General features: G+C 46.1%; 1 pseudogene; it reads right to left on the bottom strand.

Moving 5' to 3' along the window:
• The window catches only part of LOC135276957 (small ribosomal subunit protein eS21-like), a 31,384-nt pseudogene extending 14,372 nt beyond the window's left edge, over positions 1-17,012 (bottom strand).
• Between the last annotated feature and the right edge of the window lie 8,244 nt (positions 17,013-25,256).

The raw sequence follows: 25,256 nt of genomic DNA on the forward strand, positions 1-25,256 counted from the left end.
TGTAATCCCAGCACTTTGGGAGGCCGAGGCAGGTGGATCACCTGAGGTCAGGCGTTCCATACCAGCCTGGCCAACACAGCAAAACCCTGTCTCTACCAAAAATACAAAAATTAGCCAGGCGGTGGTGGCGCGCCCCTGTAATCCCAGCTACTCGGGAGTCTGAGGCAGGAGAATCCTTGAGCCTGAGGAGGTGGAGGTTGTAGTGAGCCAAGATAGTGCCACTGCACTGCAGCCTGTCTAAAAAACAGACAAACAAAGCCAAACCTCATTAAACAAGGACATTCTGAGTGTATAGGAGATGGAGTGAGCAAGGGCCCCCATGCCTCCATGGTAGGTAGAAAAGCAAGGGTGAATTTAGGTAAAGGTGAACACCAACTTGGCAGGAAGGAGGCTTCCCTGCAGCAGGCAGAGAGATAAAGGTAAAAGCTTACCTGGCAGAGATTGTGACCACGAGATTCAGACCTGGAGACCAGGCGGTCAAGGAGGTAGAACTTTATCCAACCTGGTCTTCAACCTTTTGCCAGTTTTATCCCGGAATAACCTGGTCTTCAATGTTTTGCCAAATGCACCATTTTGCGTCACCCCTCTGTTCCTCCTCCCACCCCCCACCTGTCACCTTGTCTAGGAAAAATGCACCAATCTGGAGAGTAATTGGAGGGCATAAGAGGAGGAAAAGACACAAACCGCCTTTTCTTACTCCTTATAAACTTTGTTTTCTTTGGTTTTTGTTTATTTATGTTGAGACAGGGTCTTGCTCTGTCACCCAGGCAGGAGTTCAGTGGCATGATCATAGCTTATTGCAGCCTCCTGCCTCAGCCTCCTGAATAGCTGGGACTCAGGCATATACCACCGTGCTCAGCTAATTTTTTTTCTTTTTCTTTTGAGAGAGTCTCTCTCTATTACCCAGACTGTAGTGCAGTGGTGTGATCTTGGCTCACTGCAGCCTCTGCCTCCCAGGTTCAAGCGATTCTCCTGCCTCAGCCTCTCGAGTAGCTGGGATTACAGGCATGCGCCACCACACCTGGCTAATTTTTGTATTTTTAGTGGAGACAGGGTTTCTTCATGTTGACCAGGCTGGTCTCAAACTCCTGATCTCAGGTAATCCACATGCCTCAGCCTCCCAAAGTGCTGGGATTGCAGGCATGAGCCACTGAGCTCAGCCCATTGTTTTTTATTTTTCAAGAGACAGGGGTCTTGATTTGTTGCCCAAGCCAGTCTTGAACTCCTGGGCTTAAGTGATTCTCCCATTTTCAGCCTCCAAAAGTGCTGGGATTGCAGGTGTGAACCACAGAGCCTAACCCTGTTTGAAAACACAGTTTCAACTGGCAGAGAGGTGTTTGTTCTCAGGTGCGAATAAGTCAAGAAAAATCAGAAAGTCAGTGGATCTGGGCTGGGCTTTGCTGGGAAATGCTGTGACTGTGGCCTTAGGACAAAAAATGCAAAAGGGTTTGGGAAATCCAGGGTTTTGCAGCTGTGTAGCCTTGGGCAAGTTACTTAACTCCTAAAGCCTTGGAATACCAGAATGAGAGCTCTGATTTTTAACTGAGTTCCACAGTTTCAAATTCCTGTGGTTTGGACACGGGGACCTGGAGATCAGGGAGTGGGGAGGTAGATTTCAGAGTGATATTTTTCAGGGCCTCCTCATTTTTTTTTAGACAGGGTCTCGCTCTGTCACCCAGGCTGGAATGCAGTGGTGTGATCTCGGCTCACTGCAACCTCTGCTCCCGGGTTCAAGTGATTCTCCCGCCTCAGCCTCCTGAGTAACTGGAACTACAGGCGTGTGCCACCATGCCCAGCTAATTTTTGTATTTTTAGTAGAGACGGGGGTTTCACCATATTGGCTAGGCTGGTCTCGAATTCCTGACCTCATGATCTGCCAGCCTTGACCTCCCAAAGTGCTGGGATTACAGGCGTGAGCCACCTTGCAGGGCCTCCTCTTTGACTTCAGTTAGCAACTATTAGGTGTGACTTGTACACTGCACAGGAATCTGAGCAGTAACACTGTTTGGGAAGCCAAAAGATTCTGTGGTTTTAAAAAAGCCAAACAGTAAACAGTAACTGCCATGGATATTCAACAACCACTGGAATTCTAGGAACATAATGTACTAGAAAAATAAATCCCCAGTGATGTGCAAAATGGACTATGGAAAAGGAGACTAATCCCTGCTCCTCCAGGTGTGGTCTATAGACCAGCAACACCAACATCACCTGGAAACTTGTGAGAAATGCAGAATCTCATGCGCCACTGAGATCTACTGAAGCAGAATCTGGGTTTTGTTGTTGTTGATGATGATGCAGCTGTTGTTGTTTTTGTTGTTGTTGTTTTTTGAGACGGAATCTCACTCTGTTGTCCAGGCTGGAGTGCAGTGGCCTGATCTTGGCTCACTGCAACCTCTGCCTCCCAGGTTCAAACAATTCTCCTGCCTCAGCCTCCCAAGTAGCTGGGACTACAGGTGCACGCCACCATGTCCAGCTAATTTTTATATTTTTAGTAGAGATGGGGGTTTCACTGTATTGGCCAGGCTGGTCTTGAACTCCTAGCCTTGTGATCCACCCACCTCAGCCTCCTAAAGTGCTGGGATTATAGGTGTGAGCCACCACACTCAGCCAGCTGTTATTGTTTTTAAGAGATAAGGTCTTGCGGCTGGGCATGGTGGCTCACACCTGTAATCCCAGCACTCTGGGAGGTCGGGCAGGAGGATCACATGAGGTCAAGAGTTCAAGACCAGCCTGGCCAACGTGGAAAAACCCTGTCTCTACTAAAAATACAAAAATTAGCTGGGCGTAGTAACTGTAGTCTCAGCTACTTGGAAAGCTGAGGCAGGAGAATTGCTTGAACCAGGCAGGCGGATGCTGTAGTGAGCCAAGATCACACCACTGCACTCCAGTCTGGGCGACAGAGCAAGACTCTGTCTCAAAACAAACAAACAAACAAACCTTCAAGCTTGCATTAATAAGGACTTAAACCAGGCATTTCACATCCAGTCACCTACTGGGCCAGGGAGGTCCCATAAATAAGTGAGGAGGTCTCTTTGTGGGGAGTGGTGAATGGTTGAGATGCCCACCTCATGGGGACAGGGGATCCTTAGCTCTGGCCCATGAGATTGTGATTTGTGGTCATGCCAGAACAGAGGCATTGCTGGGACTTATGATTTTTTTCTCTTTCTTTCTTTCTTTTTTTGTTTTGAGATGGAGTTTTACTCTTGTTGCCCAGGCTGAAGTGCAGTGGTGTGACATGATCTCGGCTCACTGCAACCTCTGCCTCCAGGGTTCAAGTGATTCTCCTGCCTCAGCCTCCTGAGTAGCTGGGATTACAGATGCCTGCCATCACGTCTGGCTAATCTTTTTGTATTTTTAGTAGAAACGGGGTTTCACCATGTTGGCCAGGCTGTTCTCAAACTCCTGACCTCAGGTGATCTGCCCACCTCGGCCTCCCAAAGTGCAGGGATTACAGGAGTGAGCCACTGTGCCCAGCCTGATTTCTTTCTTTTTTTTAAAATTGAGACTATAATGAAACAGCATTGATTTTTCAAGAGAAACATAAAATCCAGATTCCAGTGTGAAATCTCCTGCCTTTTTAATCCTGGTAGCCAGTGTTTAACTTTGAGAAATTAAAAAAACTGAAAAGAGAATACTCAAACTTTTGTTTTTCTAACCTGGGGTCAGAGTAGGGGGGCAGATAATAGGAAGGAAGGAGGGAGGGAAGGAAGGAAAAAAAGAGCAAAGGACAAATAAACTCTAGGTAAGACAGACGCATCTGGGAGTGCCAGTCTGTAGATTTGGTAATTTACAGACTGTGCAAGACTATGGGAATGAGTTAGGCAAGCCTCCCAGATTTCGGGAAGAGGTGCCTGGGGGAATCACGAAAGTAGAAAAGGTGGAGGGGGCTGGTGCGGTGGCTCATGCCGGTAATCCCAGCACCTTGGGAAGCTAAGGCAGGCGGATCGTGAGGTCAGGAGTTTGAGATCAGCCTGGCCAGCATGGTAAAACCCTGTCTCTACTAAAGATACAAAAAAATTAGCCAGGCGTGGTGGCGTGCGCCTGTAATCCCAGCTACTCAGCAGGCTGAGGCAGGAGACTTGCTTGAACCCAGGAGGCGGAGGTTGCAGTGAGCTGAGATCGTACCATTGCACTCCAGCCTGGGTGATGGGGTGAGACTCCATCTCAGAAAAAAAAAAAAGAAAAAGTGGAGGGAAAGCAGGCCACCCTCTGTGAAAGGATGACTGGTCCTGTGTTAGGTATGAAGAAATGACTTGCAGGCTGTCTCTCCAGAGCCCAGCTCTTACCCATGTGCATGGAAGGGAATACTGTGTTGCCCTTAAACAGAATGAGGCTCATGTCTGTAAATCCAGCACTTTGGGAGGCCAAGGCGGGTGGATCACTTGAGCTCGGGAGTTTGAGCCCAGCCTGGGCAACTTGGCAAAACTTTGTCTCTACAAAAAATATATATAAATTAGTTGAGCATGGTAGCACGTGCCTATGGTCCCAGCTACTCAGGAGGCTGGGGGAAGGATCGCTCTGACCTGAGAGGCTGAGGCTGCAGTGAGCCCTGATTGTGCAACTGCCCTCCAGCCTGGGTGACAAAGCAAGATCCTGTCTCAAAAGAAAACAAAAAAGGAATGAGGAAGCCTTGGAATAGTGATAGGGGCGTATCTCCAGGTCATGTTAAGTGAACCAAGCAAGGTATAGAACAGTGCATACATGGGTCTTCCTGTGGGTTTCTCCCAAAGTAAATTCAGACAAGGATTCCAGTGCAAGTACTTGATTTGGGAAGTATACTGGCTAAATAGAAGGAAGGGAGTAGGGAAGTGAGACAGGGAAGGAAAGGTGGCCAATAGCAGGTGGATGATCCAACAAATAACTCCCGAGAGCAACTGAAACTGAACCAGTGGAGAAGCATTGGGCACCAGCATAGAATGGCCTCCCAGAGTTATTTCACCAGAGGGGTGGGCAGGGGAGTAGGGGTGTTAAGATGCCACCTCCTGCCAGGTGCTGTGGCTCATGCCTGTAATCAGGTCAGGAGTTCGAGATCAGCCTGGCCAACATGGAGGAAGCCGGTCTATTATAAAAATACAAAAATTATCTGGGCGTGGTGGTGTGCATCTGTAATCCCAGCTACTTGGTAGGCTGAAGCAGGAGAATCTCTTGAACACGGGAGGTGGAGGTTGCAGTGAGCCAAGATCACGCCACTGTACTCCAGCCTAGGTGACAAGAGCGAAACTCTGTCTCAAAAAAAAAAAAATAAATAAAAGATGCCACCTCCTGAGAGCTTGGATGCAGACACTCCAGGGTGGAAGTAATCTCAACCCTCAACCCCCACCCCCATGCACAGCCTGCCACAAGGCTGAGGATCTTCCTAGTTCCCATCAAGTCCTCCGGTGCAGGGGTGGGGGCCTACCTGCTGGCAGATGAAAGTCTGTAGGAGCACACGGCACATGAGCTGCCCTTTTGCTGTGTCGGGAAGTTCTTTTTACTTGGCTATGCACAGAAAGTTTTTGTTTTGTTTTGTTTTTAAAGCTGGGGTCTCCCTCTGTCACTTAGGCTGGAGTGAAGTGGTGTGAACTCCTGCACGGCAGCCTTGAACCCTTGGGCTCAAGTGGTCCTCCATCCTCAGCCTTCTGAGTTGCTGGAATTCATTCTTGAACTGCATCCAGCTCATGAATGTATATGTATAAATATATGTATTGAGAACGAAATACAAGAAAGCCTTAAGAGTGGTTGTTGCTGCAGAGGGGAAATCGGGAGGAGGGAGGCAGGAATGCCAGGGAGACTTTCATTCTGGGCCTTTTTACCTTTGAATTTGGAACCAGGTAAATGTATTCCTTGTTTTTAATCAGTACAATTACAGCATAGAGTTTTAAAAAGTCATCTGCAGGGGAAAAAAATAAAAATAGATAAAAATGACTTGCAAGTAGCATCTGAATGCAGGAAAAAGAAGGTAGGAGGTGGGTCAGGAAAGTGGAGAACAGAAACAAGCAGAAGTGTTCGGATAAACTGAAATTGTGTGTGTACAGAGACCGGACATCTCAGATTTCTGATTCCATGCTATCATGCTATTTTGTAGGGTTCTTTTCTTTTCTCTCTTCTCTTTTCTTTTCTTTCTGTTTTCCTGAGACAGAGTCTTGCTCTGTTGCCCAGGCTGGAGTACAGTGATGCAATCTCAGCCCACTGCAAACACTGCCTCCCGGGTTCAAGCGATTCTCCTGCCTCAGCCTCCCGAGTAGCTGGGATTACAGGCGGGCACCACCACACCTGGCTAATTTTCGTATTTTTAGTAGAGAGAGGGTTTTGTCATGTTGGCCAGGCTGGTCTTGAACTCTTGACCTCAAGCAGTCTACCCACCTCGGCCTCCCAAGGTGCTGGGATTACAGGCATAAGCCACCGCACCCGGCCTATTTTGTACATTTTAATAAGTTAAATATGTATAGCATATAACTATGTAATGTAATGCTTTTACACTTATCAGACCATGCATTCTATTAATACTTCTTGGTACAGGCAGCAGGGTCACCAAACCCATGAGATGGGCCAGACACAGCCACAACATTCTTCCTAAAGTATGTAAGCAGCAACTGTTATGAATCATTCTTTCCTTGGTACCTCTAGGAGTCCTATTTAAAAAGTACCTGCATTCTGCCAGGCGCGGTGACTCACGCCTATAATCCCAGCACTTTGGGAGTGCTGAACTCTGAGACAGGTGGATCACGAGGTCAGGAGTTCGAGACCAGCCTGACCAAAATAGTGAAACCCCGTCCCTACTAAAAATGCAAAAATTGGCTGGGCGTGTTGGCTCACGCCTGTAATCCCAGCACTTTGGGAGGCTGAGGGGGTGGATCACTTGACCAGCCTGGCCAACATGGTAAAACTCCATCTTAAAAAAATAATTAATTAAATAAAATAAAAAATAAGAATGCAAAAATTAGCCAAACGTGTTGGTGTACGCCTGTAATCCCAGCTACTCAGGAGGCTGAGGCAGGAGAATCACTTGAACCCGGGAGGCAGAGGTTGCAATGAGCCGAGATTGCACCACTGCACTCCAGCCTGGGTGATAGAGGAGACTGTGTATCAAAAAAAAAAAAAAAAAAGTACCTGCATTCCTCAAATAGTCAAAACAGCATTGAAAAAGAAGAGCAAAGTTGAAGGACTCATACCTCCTGATTTCACAACTTACTACAAAGCCACAGTAATGAAAGCAGTGTGATACTGGCATAAGGACAGACATATAGACCAACAGAATAGAATAGAGAGCCCTAAAATAAACCCTCATATATATGATCAATTGATTTTCAACAAAGGAGCCACTACCTTTTAATGTAGAAAAGACAGTCTCTTTCAACAAATAGTGCTGGGAAAACTGGATATCCACATGCAAAAGAAGGAAGTTGCATCCTTACCTAACACCATCTGCAAAAATATGACCCAAAATGGATCAAAGACCATAACAGTAAAAACTACACAACACTTAGAAAAAAATCTTTATGACATTAGAATTGGCAATAATTTCATAGATATGACTCTAAAAGTACAGGTAACAAAAGAAAAATAAATTGGACTTCATCAAAATTAAGAAATTTGTACATCAATAAACACTATCATCTCTCTTCCTTGGCGCTGCCTACGGATGTGGCAGCCATCTCCTCCTCGGCATCATGGCCGCCCTCAGATCCCTTGTGAAGCCCAAGATATCAAAAAGAGAACCAAGAAGTTCATCCAGCACCAGTCAGACTGATATGTCAAAATTAGGCGTAATTGGCAGTAACCCAGAAGTATTGACGACAGGTTCATAGAAGCTTCAAGGGCCAGATCTTGATGCCCAACATTGATTATGGGAGCAACAAAAAACAAAGCACATGCTGCTCAGTGGCTTCCGGAAGTTCCCAGTCCACAACACGAAGGAGCTGGAAGTGCTACTGGTGTGTAACAAATCTTACTGTGCTGAGATTGCTCACAGTGTTTCCTCCAAGAACCACAAAGCCAGCGTGGAAAGGACTGCCCATCTGGCCATCCGAATCACCAACCCCAATGCCAGGCTGCGCAGTGAAGAAAATGAATAGACAGCTCTTGTGCACATTCTGTATTTAAATAAAACTGTAAAAACTGAAAAAAGAAAACACTATCAAGAGTGAGGCCAGGAGGCACATGTTCTTGGGACTTCTTGAGGCTATGCCTCAGGGAAAAAAAAAAAAGAGAGAGTGAGAGAGTGAGGCTGGTCACAGTGGCTCACATCTGTAAACCCAGCACTTTGGGAGGCTGAGGTGAGAGGATCACTTGAGCCCAGGTGTTCCAGACCACCTTGTCAAACCCTCGTCTCTACAAAAACTAAAAAATACATATTTTATATGTATGTATGTGTGTGTGTGTGTGTGTGTGTGTGTGTATATATATATATATATATTAGCCAGGCATGATAGCACATGGCTGTAGTGCCAACTACTCCAGAGGGTAAGGCAGGAAGATCGCTTGAACCCAGGAGGTCAAGGCTGCAGGGAGCCATGATCATGCCACTGCACTCCAGCCTGGGCAACACGGTGAGACCCTGTCTCTAAAAAAAAATTTTAAACCACACAACAAAAAACAAGAGAGTGAAAAGACAACTCACAGAATGGAAGAAAATAGTTGCAGAACATGTTTTTGATAAAATATTAACATCCGGTGTATATAAAGAAATCCTACAATTCAACAACCAAACAAACAATCCAATTCAAAAGTAGACAAAGAAGCCAGGCATGGTGGTGCACGCCTATAGTCCCACCTACTTGGGAAACTGAGGATTGCTTGAGCCCAGGAGTTCAAGGCCAGCCTGGGCAACACAACAAGGCCAATCTCAAAAAAAAAAAAAAAAAAGCAAAGCCTTGAAGAGATGTTTCTTTATTTTTTAATTTTGTTTTTGAGATAAGGCTTTGCTCTGTCATCCAGGTTGGAGTGTGCAGTGGCACAATCACGGCTTGCTGCTGCCTGCATCTCCCGGGCTCAATCAGTCCTCCCATCTCAGCTTCCCTAGTAGCTGAGACTACAGGCACACACCACATCCAGCTAATTTTTGTATTTTGTATAGCGATGAAGTTTCACCATCTTACCCAGGCTACTCTCAAACTTCCTGGGCTGAAGCAATATGCCTGCCTCAGCCTCCCAAAGTGCTGGGATTACAGGTGTGAGCCACTGTGCCTGGCCAATGTTTCTTTAAAGAAGATATAAAAGGCCGGGCGTGGTGGCTCACGCCTGTAATCCAAGCACTTTGGAGGCCAAGGGGGGCGGATCACCTGAGGTCAGGAGTTCAAGACCAGCCTGACCAACATGGTGCAACCCTGTCTATAAAAAAAAAAAAGAAAAAGAAATAAAAATGGCTGGGCACGCTGGCTCACGCCTGTAATCCCAGCACTCTGAGATTCAAGGTGGGCAAATCACTTGAGGTCAGGAGTTCGAAACTTGCCTGGCCAACATGGTGAAACCCTATCTCTACTAAAAATGCAAAAACTAGCTGGGCATGTTGGTGCATGCCTGTAGTCCCAGCTACCTGGAAGTCTGAGGTGGGAGATTTGCTTGAACTCCAGAGGTGGAGGTTGCAGGGAGCCAAGATCACACCACTACACTCCAGCCTGGATGACAGAGCAAGACTCTGACTCAAAAAAAAAAAAAAAAAAAGATAAAAAGAAGATATAAAAATGGACAACAAGCACATAAGAAGATGCTCAACATTACTAATCATTAGGGAAATTCAACACAAAACCACAATGAGATGCCACTTCACACACACTAGGATAGCTAGTATAGAAAATAGAAAAGTAAGTGTTGGTAAGAATGGGGAGAAATTGGACCCCTGATGCATTGCTGATGGGAACATAAAATGGTGCAGCCGCTGTGGGAAATGGTATGGCAATTCCTCAAAAACCTAAATATAGAACTGCAATATGATTCAGCAATTCCACTTCTGGGTACATGCCCCAAAAAAGTGAAAACGAGGTCTTTCAGAGATATGTGTACATCCACATTCATAGCAGTGTAGCCAAGGGGTGACAGCAACCCAAGTGTCCATCAATGGATACACTGATGAAATGTGATATATGCATACAGTGGAATATTATTCAGTCTTAAAAGGCAAGGAACTGGCAGGCACGGTGGCTCATGCCTGTAATCCCAGCAATTTGGGTGGCCGAAGCGGCGGATCACCTGAGGTCGGGAGTTCAAGACCAGCCTGACCAACATGGAGAAAACCCATCTCTACTAAAAAGATACAAAATTAGCCTGGCATGGTGGCACATGCCTGTAATCCCAGCTACTTGGGAGGCTCAGGCAGGAGAATCGCTTGAATCCGGGAGGCGGAAGTTGTGATGAGCCAAGATTACATCATTGCACTTCAGCCTGGGTAACAAGAGCAAACTCCGTCTCAAAAAACAAAACAAAATGAAAAACCGCAAGGAACTCCTGATGCATGCTACAATACAGATGAAGCTTGAGGACATTGTGCTAAGTGAAATCATCGGGTTACAAAAAGAGAAATATTATATGATTCCACTTTTATGAAGTGCCTAGAGTCATCAAATTCATAGAGACAGTAGAATAGGGTTGCCAGGGCCTGGCGGGGAGGGAAAATAGGGAGTTAATGTGTAATGGGTAGAATTTCAGTTGGGGAAGATGAACATATTCTGGAGATAGATGGTGGGGATGATTGCATAACAATGTGAATGTTCTTAAGACTACAGAACTGGCCGGGCGCGGTGGCTCACGCCTATAATCCCAACACTTTGGGAGGCCGAGGCGGGTGGATCACAAGGTCAAGAGACCGAGACCATCCTGGTCAACATGGTGAAACCCCATCTCTACTAAAAATACAAAAAATTAGCTGGGCATGGTGGCGCGTGCCTGTAATCCCAGCTACTCAGGAGGCTGAGGCAGGAGAATTGCCTGAACCCAGGAGGCGGAGGTTGCGGTGAGCCGAGATCGTGCCATTGCACTCCAGCCTGGGTAACAAGAGCGAAACTCTCTCAAAAAAAAAGAAAAAAAAAAAAGACTACAGAACTGTACACTTAAAAATGGTTAGAGTGATATATCTTATCACAATTAAAAAAAAAGTAATTGCTTTGCATCATCAATAATGAGACATAGCAGGGTGCGGTGACTCACGCCTGTAATCCAGCACTTCCAGAGGCCTAGGCAGGAGGATTGCTTGAGCCCAGGAGTTCAAGGCCAGCCTGGGTAAGACCCTATCTCTAAAAATAAATAAATAAAGGCTGGGAGCAGTGGTTCACGCTCCTGTCATTTCTAATAATAACAACATAAAAAATGATGATGATAGCAATAATTGTTTTTTTTTGAGACAAAGTCTCACTCTTTTGCCCAGACCAGAATGCATGGCAGTATCACAGCTCACTGCAGCCTAGACCTCCTGGGCTCAAGCAATCCTCCCAACTCAGCCCCACAAGTAGTTGGGACTACAGTTACGAACCACCACACCCAGCTAATTATGCAATTTTTTTGTAGAGATTCGGGGCGGATGGGGTGTCTTTCTATACTCCCTAGGCTGGTCTGAAACTCCAGGACTCAAGGGATCCTCCTGCCTTGGCCTCCCAAAGTGCAAGGATTATATGTGTGAGCCACTGCACCCAGCCAATAATTATTATTTATGGCTGCCATTTAATGTTTCCCAGAATCTTTTGAGGAAAGGACTATCTATGGAACCTTTATTTATTTCTTTATTTTGAGACAGGGTCTCACTCCGTCATCCAGGCTGGTGTGCAGTGGCTTGAACATGGCTCACTGCAGCCTCGACCTCCCCGGCTCAAGCAATTCTCATCCCCCCAAGTAGCTGGGACTACAAGCATTCACCACCACACCTGGCTAATTTGTTTTGTAATTTTTTTTTTTTTTTTTTTGAGACGGAGTTTCGCTCATTACCCAGGCTGGAGTGCAATGGCGCGATCTCGGCTCACCGCAACCTCCGCCTCCTGGGTTCAGGCAATTCTCCTGCCTCAGCCTCCTGAGTAGCTGGGATTACAGGCACGCACCACCGTGCCCAGCTAATTTTATGTATTTTTAGTAGAGACGGGGTTTCACCATGTTGACCAGGACGGTCTCGATCTCTTGACCTCATGATCCACCCGCCTCGGCCTCCCAAAGTGCTGGGATTACAGGCTTGAGCCACCGCGCCCGGCCTGTTTTGTAATTTTTATAGAGATAGGGACTCATTAGCCAGGCGCTGTGGCTCATGCCTGTAATCACAGAACTTTGGGAGGCTGAAGTGGGCAGATCACCTGAGGTTGGAAGTTGGAGACCAGGCTGACCAACATGGAGAAACCTCGTCTCTACTAAAAATACAAAATTAGCTGAGGGTGGTGGCACATGCCTGTAATCCCAGCTACTCGGGAGGCTGAGGCAGGAGAATTGCTTGAACCCGGGAGGCGGAGGTTGCGGTGAGTCAAGATCACGCCATTGCACTCCAGACTGGGCAACAAGAGCAAAATCCGTCTCACAAAAAAAAAAAACAAAAAACGAGATAGAGTCTCACTATGTTGTCCAGCCTAGTCTTGAACTCCTTGGCTCAAGTGATCTGCCTGCCTGGGCCTCCCAAAGTGCTGGGATTACAGGGATGAGCCACTGTGCCCGGCAAATTATTAATCTCCCGGAGCCTCACTGTCTCCCTTTGTCACATGGAGGCAATAAATGTGCCTACCTCATAGTTGTTGTGAGGATTAAACAAAAATAACAGTTGTAAAGTCTTTGGAACAATCTGTACCTAGATCACAGTGAAGTACTCAATAAATGTCACTACCACTATCATTTTAAAAAATTATTTTTATTTTATTTTATTTTTATTTTTAATAGAGGCGGGGTTTCTCCATGTTGGCTAGGCTGACCTCAGGTGATCCACCCGCCTTGGCTTCCCAAAGTGCTAGGATTACAGGCGTGAGCCACTGCACTCAGCCTTACTATTTTTTTTAAAAAAAGATATTGTAACTGACCCAGTTCACAGGTGAATAATCTGATGCCCAGAGAGGCTAAGGCTCATGTAGGTGGGTTTTTTCCAGTCTGGTTCTTCCTGTCTGTCCCCAGTGCCAAAAAATTAATTAATCACTTCTCACCCATAGTTTTTTTAAAAATCTTTTCAGCTGGGTGTGGTGACTCAGGCCTGTAATCCTAGCACTTTGGGAGGCCAGGGTGGGTGGATCACCTGAGGTTAGGAGTTCAAGACCAGCATGGCCAACATGGTGAAACCCCGTCTTTAAAAAAAAAAAAAAATCCTTTTCAGTAGTCTTCTTTCCATCTATCTCCTTTCACACCTCTCCACCCTCCATGGTGCAATCTCAGCTCACTGGAACCTCTGCCTCCTGGGTTCAAGAGCATCTCCTGCCTCAGCCTTCTGAGTGGTTGGGATTATGGACATCCACCACCATGCCCGGCTAATTTTTTTTTTAAGTAGAGATGGGGTTTCTCCATCTTGGCCAGGCTGGTCTCGAACTGCTGACCTCAGGTGATCTGCCTGCCTTGGCCTCCCAAAGTGCTGGGATTACAGGAATGAGCCACCGTACCCGGCCCCTAAGAAACATTTTAAACCTATATGGAGCATTAGTGAACACTCCAGGTGCACACTCCACATGCTGAAAGGTCCAACGACCATTTCTATGGGTCACCGCCCTGGATTCTCTGGGCTTATATCTATGTTCTCTTTGAAGAATTGTCCTCAACTCTGCCTGCCTAAAAACACAGAGAGGCTAGGAGTTTACATCTTGACTGACAAGTGATGTGATATGACGCCCAGCTCCCTTGCCTTGAATACGAACAAACTTGGAGATATAATTTGTACTCCAGAACTCCATGGAGATGAGGTTGAGGCTGAGACCTTACCTAAAATCACCCATCTTTTTTTTTCTTTTCTTTTCTTTTCTTTTTTTTTTTTTTTGAGACGGAGTTTCGCTCTTGTTACCCAGGCTGGAGTGCAATGGCACGATCTCGGCTCACCGCAACCTCTGCCTCCTGGGTTCAGGCAATTCTCCTGCCTCAGCCTCCTGAGTAGCTGGGATTACAGGCACGCGCCACCATGCCCAGCTAATTTTTTGTATTTTTAGTAGAGACGGGGTTTCACCATGTTGACCAGGATGGTCTCGATCTCTTGACCTCGTGATACACCCGCCTCGGCCTCTCAAAGTGCTGAGATTACAGGCGTGAGCCACCACGCCCGGCCTTTTTTCTTTTTTTGAGACAAGGTCTCCCCCTGTCACTTGGGCTGGAGGCTGGAGTGCAGTGGTGCAATGGTGGCTCACTGCAGCCTTGAACTCCTGGGATCAAGTGATCTGCTTGCCTCCGTCTCTCGATGTGTTGGGCGCATGACCTTTTAGCTCCTTCTCCTTTCCTATTTTACTTTCACTCACTGGTAAGAAAGTCCCTTACCAGGACAGGTGTGACAGCATGTGCCTGTAATACTAGTACTTTGGGAGGTGGGGGATCTCCTGACTCCAGGAGCTCAAGACTATCCAAGGCAGCAGGAAAGACACTCCCTTACCAGGTTCTCTTGGGAGGCTTTCCTTCGTAAATCACTTACAAACAAACCTTTATCTCAAATCTGCTTCTATGAAATTTTTTTTTGTTTTTGAGACAGAGTTTCGCTCTTGTTTGCCAGGCTGGAATGCAATGGTGTGATCTCGGCTTACCACAACCTCCCCCTCCCGGGTTCAAGAAATTCTCCTGCCTCAGCCTCCCAAGTAGCTGGGATGACAGGCATGCACCACCATGCCTGGCTAATTTTGTATTTTTAGTAGAGACAGAGTTTCTCCATTTTGGTCAGGCCAGTCTCAAACTCCTGACCTCAGGTGATCTGTCTGCCTGGGCCTCCCAAAGTTCTGTGATTACAGGCATGAGCCACCGCGCCTGACCTTTTTTTTGAGACGGAGTCTCACTGTTGCCCAGGCTGTAATGCAGTGGTGTGATCTCGGCTTACCGCAACCTCTGCCTTCCGGGTTCAAGCAATTCTCCTGCCTCAGTCTCCCGAATAGCTGGGATTATAGGCATGTGCCACCACACCCGACTGATTTTTGTATTTTTAGTAGAAACGAGGGTCTCACCATGTTGACCAGCCTAGTCTCGAACTCCTGACCTCAAGTGATCCACCTGCCTCAGCCTCCCAAAGTGCTGAGATTAAAGGCCACCGCGCCCAACGAGTCTTTAAAGTGTATCTTGAATTTGCTCCATATTTCCACCTCCACTGCTCTTACCCCAGGCCAGACCACTGTCTTCCAACCTGAACTCCTGTAATTCCTGTTCTCTTTGCTTTACACTTTGCCGCTTCAATCCACTCTCCCACCCCAGCCAAAGAGATCTTCTTAAAATCTAAATAGCTCAGGCATGGTGGCTCACACCTATAATCCCAGCACAGTACTTTGGGAGGCTGAGGCAGGTGAATCAAAAGTCCAGGAGTTTGAGATCAGCTTGGGCAGCTCAGGGAGACGCCATCTCTTTAAAATAAAAAAAAAAAGTTTTAATCCCTTCCTTCCGTCCCTCCCTCCCTCCCTCCCTCCCTCTCTCTTTCCTTCCCTCCCTCCCTTCCTTCTTTTTGGTGGAGTCTCATTCTGTCTCCAGGCTGGAGGGCAGTGGCACAATTTTGGCTCACTGCAACCTTGGCCTCCCAGGTAGCTGGGACTACAGGTGCACACCACCACGCTCAGCTAATTTTTGTATTTTTAGTAGAGACGAAGTTTCACCATGTTGGCCAGGATGGTCTCGATCTCTTGACCTCATGATCTGCCTGCCTTGGCCTCCCAATGTGCTGGGATTACAGGTGTGAGTTGCTGCGCCCGGCCTCTTTCTTTCTATTTTTTTTTCGTTCTGTATTTTGTTCTCAGCATAATCAGGGACACCCTTTCTAGAAAAAAAATTAAAAATTAAGCCACGTATGGTGGCATGGGCCTGTAGTACCAACTACTAGGGAGGCTGAGGTGGGAGAATCGCTTGAGCCCAGGAGTTCAAGGCTGCGACAAGCCGTGACTGCACCACTGCACTGCAGCCTGGGCGACTGAGACCCTGTAACAGCAACAACAAAACATAAACCCCTCCTCAAACCCTTCACTGACTCCCCATCATATTTAGGAGGCTTGTTTTCCCTGGCCTCTTCATTACCTCTTCTCTAATCTCATCTCATCTTATTCTCCCTCCTACCTTCCACGTCCCAGTCACACTGACTGCTTTTCAATTCCTCGAACATGGCACGTTCTTTCCTGCCTCAGGACCTTTGCTCTTGCTATTGTACTTCCCGAAATGTTATTCTCCCAGGTCTCTGCATAACTGGCTTTGCTGAGTCTCAGCAATAATGTCACCTTCTTCATCCTTTATCATCTTACCTAAGTTGTCCCCCAACTTCGATCCCAGCCTGTTCCTCGTGTTCATTTTAGATTTGTCACCAATGTAGGAATAATAATTACTGTTCTTAGGTTTTCACTATTTATTTATGACAAATATTCCACATTCATGATTCTCTCTAGTTAACAGTTATTTGAGGCCAGGCATGGTGGCTCATGCCTGTAATCCCAGCTCTTTGGGAGGCCGAGGTGAGCGGATTGCTTCAGTTCAGGGGTTCGTGACCAGCCTGGGAAACACAGCAAAACCTTGTCACTACCAAAATAAAATTAGCTGGGCATAGTGCTGCATATCTGTGGTCCTTATGCAGAAGGCTGAGGCAGGAGGATCACTTGAGCCAGGGAGGCAGAGGTTTCAGTGAGCCAAGATTGAACCACTGCACTTGAGCCTGAATAATACAGGGAGACCCCATCTCAAGAAAATAAAAAAAAAGATTATTTGAGATGATGCCATCAGCATTGGACAATCGGAGAAGAGAGTCATCTCACTCACCCATCCTTCAAATGACCCCACAGAGAGCGTAGGTTTTAAGCTGGCTGTTAAACCTGCCCATGACCTTGTCAATCTCAGCCACATTCATCTGGGTGGAGGCACGGTCCTCGGTGCTGATGATGCGGTTGCTGGTGGAGCATTTCATACACGTCCACAAACTCACTAGCATTGCTCTGCATGTTGAGGTCACACCTGCTGCCACCACACAGCGTATGAGCAGAGAAAGCACATAATTATTTTTTGTTTATTTCTTGGTTGCCATCTCATGTCTTAGAACCTGAGTCCACTGAGTACCAGGAGCCCAGCCAGATGCTGGTTATGCAGTAAGTCATCATCTGTCCTCCCGTACCTACCAGCATGCAGGCTCACTGGGGGCAGACTTAGTAAGTCTCCTTTTTTGCTGTTTTTTTGAGATAGAGGCTTGTTCTGTTGCCCAGGCTGGAGTGCAGTGGCGCAATCTTGGCTCACGGCAACCTCCGCCTCCCAGGTTCAATTGATTCTCCTGTCTCAGCCTCCCAAGTAGCTGGGACTACAGGTGTGTGCCACTACGCCCAGATACTTTTTGTATTTTTAGTAGAGACAGGGTTTCACCATGTTGTCCAGGCTGGTCTCGAACGCCTGACCTCAAGTGATCCACCCACCTCAGCCCAAAGTGCTGCGATTACAGGCGTGAGCCACTGCCTGGCCAGTGTTTCTTATTCACCATTTTGTCAGTGGTGTCTAGCTCAGTGCCTGCCAGATAGCACATGACTGATGAAGAGTAGCTGTATTAACTTATGGGAGGTAAGTGAGTGGTGCAGCCAACAATCTGGGCACAAAGGACCCGAATTCCAAGTGACCTTACAAACTGGAGACCTTATCAAAAACAAAGAGAACAGAATTTAATATAGACAGAGGGCAAATATCACCTAGGGAAAGACTGAGTGTTGGATATTATGGCTCAAAGACCAATTGTGGGCTCAGTTCCACAGCTAGATTAGGGTTCTTATGTGGTATTTGTAAAAGGCTGTAAAAACATCTGCAGAAAGCACATTCATATCAATTACCTCATTTAACCCTTATACCAACCTAGGCAGTGTATAGGGCAGATGAAATTATCTTAAGTTTGCATGTGAGGAAAACTATGTATAGTTTGGTTACATGGTTTCCCCAAGGTCACCGAGCAAGGCGGAGGCACACAAGGGACCCTGTGCCTTTTTTCTCCAAGGCTTCATGAGTTGTAGAACCCATTTATTTTAAGATCAAAGAAATATTCAAACTTAAACCTTTACATCCTGCAGTACAGTACAAAGATTGCTCTTTTCTAAGGCACACACTCCTGGAGACAATACCTGGGACCAGTTCAAGTTGCTTGGCCTGTCCTTGTGCCCCAGGCCCCACCTCAGAGAAGGACCAAGCTGCTTAAAACAGGGAACAAGTCTGGCCGTAGTGGCTCACACTTACAATCCCAGCACTTTGGGAGGCCGAGACGGGAGGATAACCTGAGGTCAGGAGTTTGAGACCAGGCTGGCCAAGATGATGAAAGCCTGTCTCTACTGAAAATACAAAAATTAGCCAGGCATGGTGGTGGGTGCCTGGAATCCTAGCTACTTGGGAGGCTGAGGCAGGAGAATCACTTGAACCCAGGAGGCAGAGGTTGTAGTGAGCCAAGACCGCGCCATTGCACTCCAGTCTTGGCAACAAGAGGGAAACTCCATCTCAAAAAGAAAAAAAAACTTTTTGTAGTATACTTATAGGAAAATGCACTTAAATGTGCAGGTTAATGAAATCTCACAATGCCGGGCACAGTGGCTCACACCAGTAATCCCAGCACTTTGGGAGGCTGAGGCAGGCGAGTCACCTGAGGTCGGAAGTTTGAGACCAGCCTGACCAACATGGAGAAATCCCATCTCTACTAAAAATACAAAAAAATCAGCTGGACGTGGTGGCACACGCCTGTAATTCCAGCTACTCAGGAGGCTGAAGCAGGAGAATCGCTTGAACCTGGGTTGCAGAGGTTGCTGTGAGCCAAGATTGATTGCGTCATTGCACTCCAGCCTGGGCAACAAGAGCAAAACTCCATCGCAAAAAAAAAAAAAAAAAAAAAAAAAACCCAAGAAAAAAAAGAAAGAAATCACACAAAGTGCATATGCCTGTGTGCCTAGCACCCATATCAAGACATCACACATGGCCAGCTCTTCAGAAGACCCCCGCACCTCTGCTTAGTCACTATGCCCTCAGAGGGAACAGTATCCCAAATTCCAACAGTGTAGATTAGTTTGCCTCTTTTCTTAAAAAAAAAAAATGTTGTCCTCCCGCTTCCTGTTTGAACCTCTTTTTTTTTTCTTTTCATTTTACCTGCTCCTCCCATTCAACCTCTTTTCTACTTTATATAACTACTGATGGACTTTTGTTCTTTTTCCTTATTTCCCCCTCAAAGACTAAGTGTGTCTATGAGGTTTTAGGTTCAAATGATTTTCTTATTGAAAAAAGTCCAGTTTTCCAGCCTGGCCAATATGGTGAAACCCCATCTCTATTAAAATTACAAAAATTAACCAGGCATGGTGGTGCGCGCCTGTAATCCCAGGTACTCAGGAAGCTGAGGCAGAAGAATCGCTTGAATCTGGGAAGCAGAGGTTGTAGTGAGCGGAGATCATGCCATTGTGCTCCAGCCTGGGCGACAGAGGGAGACTTCGTCTCAAAAAAAACACAAAGCCCCATTTTTTTTTTCTTTCTTTTGAGACGAGATCTTGTTCTGTTTCCCAGTCTGCTAGGCTGACGCGATCTCAGCTCATTGCAACCTCTACCTCTCAGGTTCAAATGATCCTCCTACTTCAGCCTTCCCAGTAGCTGGAACTACAGGTGTGCACGACCATGACTGGCTAATTTTTGTTTTCAGACAGTGTTGCTCTGTCACCCAGGCTGGAGTGCAGTAGCATAATCTTGGCTCACTGCAACCTCCACATCCCGGGTTCAACTCCTGTCTTAGCCTCCCAAGTAGCTGGGCCTACAGGCCCGTGCCACCACGCCCGGCTAATTTTTGTATTTTTAGTAGAGATGGGGTTTTACCATGTTGACCAAGCTGGTCTTGAACTCCTGACCTCAAGTGATCCTCCCACCTCAGCCTCCCAAAATGCTGGGATTACAGGTGTGAGCCACCTCGCCTGGCTGTATTTTTTTTCTTTTTTTTTGAGACAGAGTTTTGCTCTTGTTGCCCAGGCTGGAGTGCAATGGCATGATCTTGGCTCACTGAGACCTCCATCTCCTGAGTTCAAGTGATTCTCCTGCCTCAGCCTCCAGAGTAGCTTGGATTATAGGCGCCCGCTACCACGCCTGGCTAATTTTGTATTTTTAGTAGAGATGGAGTTTCACCATGTTGGCCGGCTGGTCTTAAGCTTCTGACCTCAGGTGATCTGTCCATCTTGGCCTGCCAAAGTGCTGGGGTTACAGGTGTGAGCCACCACGCCCAGCGAATTATGTATTTTCTATAGAAATGGAGTTTCATCATGTTGCCCAGGCTGGTCTTGGACTCCTGGGCTCAAGCTATCTGCCCACCTCAACCTTCCAAAGTGCTGGATTACATGTCTGAGTCACAGTGCCCATTCCAAAAGTGCAGTTTCTGTACCCTGGCATTGGAGCCTTCTGTGTTTTGCCTGTAACCTATGCTTTCCACTTGGCTTATCTGACGGTTAATTACAGGTATCAACCTGTCTGGGCTAAGAGATGCCCAGATAGCTGGTAAAACATTATTTCTGGGTCTATCTGGAACAGTGTTTGCAGAAGATAAGCATTTAAATCAGTAGACAGAAAAGTTCTGCCTTCACCAACGTGAGCAGGCATCATCCAATCCACTGCGGGTCCAGGCAGAACAAAAAGGCAAGGTGAAGGCACATTCGCACCCTCTTCTGGAGCGGGGCCATCCATCTTCTCCTGCCCTTGGACACCAGAACGCCAGGTACTCAGGTCTTCAGACTCAGGCTGAACGACACCATCAGCTTTCCAGGTTCCGCAGCTTGCAGACGGTGGGACTTCTTGGCCTTTAGAATCATGTGAGCTAATTCCTGCAATAAATCCCCTCTTCTTTATCTTCTTATATATCCCTCTCTCTATCCTGTTGGTTCTGTTTCTCTGGAGAACCCCGACTAATTCAGTTTCCAATTCTCCAAGACCTGGGGGTTAATCCTGAGTTCTTTCCCCTCACATCTCACCTCTCATCAGGGGCCAGCCCCTGTTGGTTTGGTGGAACAGCTGAAGTCACTGAGTACTGAGTACTTCAGTACTAACCGAGTCACTGAGTACTTACTGTGTGGTAGGCACCATCTGAGGAGCTGGCATACAGAATTAATTAAACCAAGATCTCTGCCCTGGATGTGCTGACAATCAGTGAGGGAGAGAAACAGAAAAACAACTCATTTCCATACACTCCACTCTAAAAGCTGTAATGCATGGAGTATACTTGCACCAGCCTAGGGACTCAGGGGGGCTCCAGGAGAGGCCAGGGTGGGACTTTCTGAGCAAGAATGATCCAGAGGATATTAAGGACCTTGTGATCCACCTGCCTCGGCCTCCCAAAGTGCTGGGATTACAGGCATGAGCCACCACACCTGGCCTTAATGCTCTATTTTTTCAGGGGGTAGTGGGTTGTGGGGGAGACAGGGTCTCACTCTGTTGCCCAGCCTGGAGTGGCACTTAATGCCACTGAGTTGTACACTTAAAAGTGGTTAAAAAGGTAAATTTTGGCTCAGTGTGGTGGCTCATGCCTGTAATCCTAGCACTTTGGGAAGCTGAGGCGGGCAGATCAGCTGAGGTCAGGAGTTCGAGACCAGCCTGACCAACATGGTAAAACCCCGTCTCTACTAAAAGCACAAAAATTAGCCAGGCATGGTGGCGCACGCCTGTAATCCCAGCTACTCAGGAGGCTGAGGCAGGAGAATTGCCTGAACTCAGGAGGCAGAGGTTGCAGTGAGCCAAGATCACACCTTTGCACCCCAGCCTACGAAACAAGAGCAAAAATGTGTCTCAAAAAAAAAAAAGAAAAATTTATTATACATATATTTTATCACAATGAAACAAGGAATGAAATACTGAAACATGCTACAATGTAGATGAACCTTGAAAATATGGTAAGTGAAAGAAGTCAGTCACAAAAGATCACATATTAGTATATAATTCCATTTATACTAATTGTTCAGAATTGTCAAATCCATAGAAAGCGAGTGAAGATTAGTGGTTGCCAGGGGCTGGGGGAAGAGGATAAATAGGAAATGACTGTTAATAGAGATGGAGTTTGTTTTAGAAGTGATGAAAACATTCTAAAATTAGTGGTAATGATTGTACAGCTTTGTGAACATACTGAAAACCACTGAATTGTATTCTTTACAATTGTTTACTTTTTTTGTTTGTTTTTCAGACTGAGTCTTGCTCTGTTGCCCAGATTGGAATGCAGTGTCTCAGTCTCAGCTCACTGCAACCTCTGCCTCTGTGGTTCAAGCAATTCTCCTGCCTTAGCCTCTCAAGTAGCTGGGGCTACACGTGTGTGCCACCATGCCCGGCTAATTTTTTTATTTTTAGTAGAGACAGGGTATCACTATGTTGGCCAGGCTGGTCTTGCGGCCAGGCCCAGCCACAATTGTTTACTTTAAATGATATGTTCTAAAATGTACACTTTAAAATGGAGTACTATGGTATATGAAGTATATTTTGAAAAAAGTAAAAGAGGCTGGGCACTGTGGCTCATGCCTGTAATCCCAGTTCTTAGGGAGGCAGAGGCAGGAGGATAGCTAGAGCCCAGGAGTTCAAGACCTGCTTGGGCAATATAGTGAGACCCCGGTCTTAAAAAAAAAATAGAAGAAAGCAAGGGGGCAGAGTGGGGAAAAGGATGCATGGTATGCATGCTATACAGTGCCTATCTGGTAGATCATTCAGCCATTGCGGGATCAATGGATGTTTGGGTTGTTTTCAGATGTTTTGTTTTTGTTTTGCTACTTGAAACAATGCTTCAGTGAACATCATTGAACATGCACACACACATGTCATTTCAGGCAGGTTTTGGCCCTGCCATGCAGCCCTAAATCTGAGACAGATGTAGAAAGTGTGAATTCTGCTGACATCAAGAGATGGTGTAGGCCGAGTGCGGTGGTTTACTCCTATAATCCAGCACTTTGGGAGGTCGAGGTAGGTGGATCACTTGAGGCCAAGAGATTGAGACCAGCCTGGGCAACATGGTGAAACCTTGTCTCTACTAAAAATACAAAAATTAGTCGGGGGTGGTGGCACACACCTCTAATCCCAGCTACTTGTGACGCTGAGGCAGGAGAATCACTTCAACCACTCACCACTGCACTCCAGCTTGGACAACAGAGTGAGACTCTGTCTCAAAAAAAAAAAAAAAAAAAAAAAAAAAAACACTGGGAGTGGTGGCTCACGCCTGTAATCCAAACACTTTGGAAGCCAAGATGGGTGGATCACCTGAGGCCGGGAGTTCAAGACCAGCCTGACCAACATGGTGAAACCCCGTCTTAAAAAAAAAAAAAAGAAAGAAAGAAGGAAAGAGATGGTGTACACATGGAGTTACTGCCTTCTGTCACAAGTATTTTCCAACTTAGATTATACTTCTGCTTTCTTCTATCTATTTTTGTTGTTGTTGAGACTGAGTCTCACTCTCTTGCCCAGGCTGGAGTGCAGTGGTGCAATCTCAGCTCACTGCAACCTTTGCCTTGCCGATTCAAGCTATTCTCCTGCCTTAGCCTCCTGAGTAGCTGGAATTATAGGCATGCGCCACCACACTCTGCTAACTTTTGAATTTTTAGTAGAGATGGGGTTTCACCGTTAGTCAAGCTGGTCTCAAACTCCTGACCTCAGGCAATCCACCTGCCTCATAATCCCAAAGTGCTGAGATTACAGGCATGAGCCACTAGTGGGTGTTTTTTTTTTTTTTTTTCGAGACAGGGTCTTGCTCTGTCACCCATGCTAGAATATGGTGACACCATCATAGCTCACCGTAGTCTCAAACTGCTGGGTTCAAACAATCCTCCTGCCTCATCCCCTCAAGTAGCTGGGACTAAATGTGCACGTCACCACACTCAGCTAGTTTTTTATTTTGTATGCTTTATAGAGATGGGGGGGTCTCACATTTTTGCTCAAGCTTGTATTGAACTGGGATCAAGCATTCCTCCTGCCTTGGCCTCCCAAAGTGTTAGAATTACAGGTGTTAGCCACAGTGCCCAGTCAATCAGCTCTATTAAAAATTAAAAGTCGTATCTGTCTTGTATTGCCCTGACGAGACAACCCATAGTTTAGGGAGTTATCTAGATTGGGAATCCACAAACTAAGGCCCACTCCCTGTTTTTGTACCATCTAAAAATGCCTTTTACAAGGCTGGGCGTGGTGGCTCAAGCCTGTAATCCTAGCACTTTGGGAGGCCAAGGCAGGTGGATCACTTGAGGTCAGGAGTTCAAGACCAGCCTGGGTGCAAAACCTTGTCTCTACCAAAAATTCAAAAATTAACCAGGCATGGTAGCACTTGTCTGTAATCTCATCTACTTCAGGCTGAGGCAGGAGAATCGCTGGAACCCGGGAGGTGGAGGTTGCAGTGAGCCGAGCTTGCACCATGGCACTCTAGCCTGAGCAACAGAGCAAGACCTGTCTCAAAATAAATAAATAAATAAAATTGACTTTTACCAATGAACATTTGCCATCAATTTGATAAGATAGACTAACCTTGAATCCCAATTAAGCAAAATCTTATTTTCTCACCCCCCAAATTCTATTGTTTTCATTAATAGACCTGTATTATAAAAATATTATACTCAATCATTATTATATTTTGAATTTCATCAATAAGAAATCTGTGGAAATTTGTTTTCTATCATTATATTAGTACTGTACCTACATAATATCAATTTTACCTCTTGACCCACAAAACCTAAAACATTTATTATCTAGCTCCTTCCAGAAAAAGTTTGCCCCAGGTCTAGACTCCAGAGAGATGTTGAAAATAACATTGACAAGTACTGTATGAAGATGAAATAGCCCAAAGCTACAATTACCTCTCAAAAATAACGCAGCCTGGAAATGACTGAAATTTCAATCAAATAAACCAGGTCATGAAATGTTCTTGATATATTCTGCTGATTTAGTTTAGCGAAGTTAAGGGAGGAGGAAAAAAATCTTGTCTGTGCTGTAATAGGAAGATGACTGGGAAATAAAAGGAAAATAAAATGAATGGGAAAAATTTGATGTTTTTTAAATTGATGATAATGGGAAAAATAATTACATAAAAATAATGACATTAAACACCTACATATTCGTGCACTGAATAAGCACTTTATACATATTTAATATTCGTAAGAACTTTGAAAGACAGAAGTCAGAGCTATCTGCTGATACCAAAGCCAGTTTGTCAGCAGTAAAATCTCCAAAAAAAAAAAGCCAGGCACGGTGGC

This window comes from Aotus nancymaae, unplaced genomic scaffold (genome assembly GCF_030222135.1).
Source record: "Aotus nancymaae isolate 86718 unplaced genomic scaffold, 86718_ANA_hifiasm-v0.15.2.pri h1tg000029l, whole genome shotgun sequence".
Lineage (NCBI taxonomy): Eukaryota > Metazoa > Chordata > Mammalia > Primates > Aotidae > Aotus > Aotus nancymaae.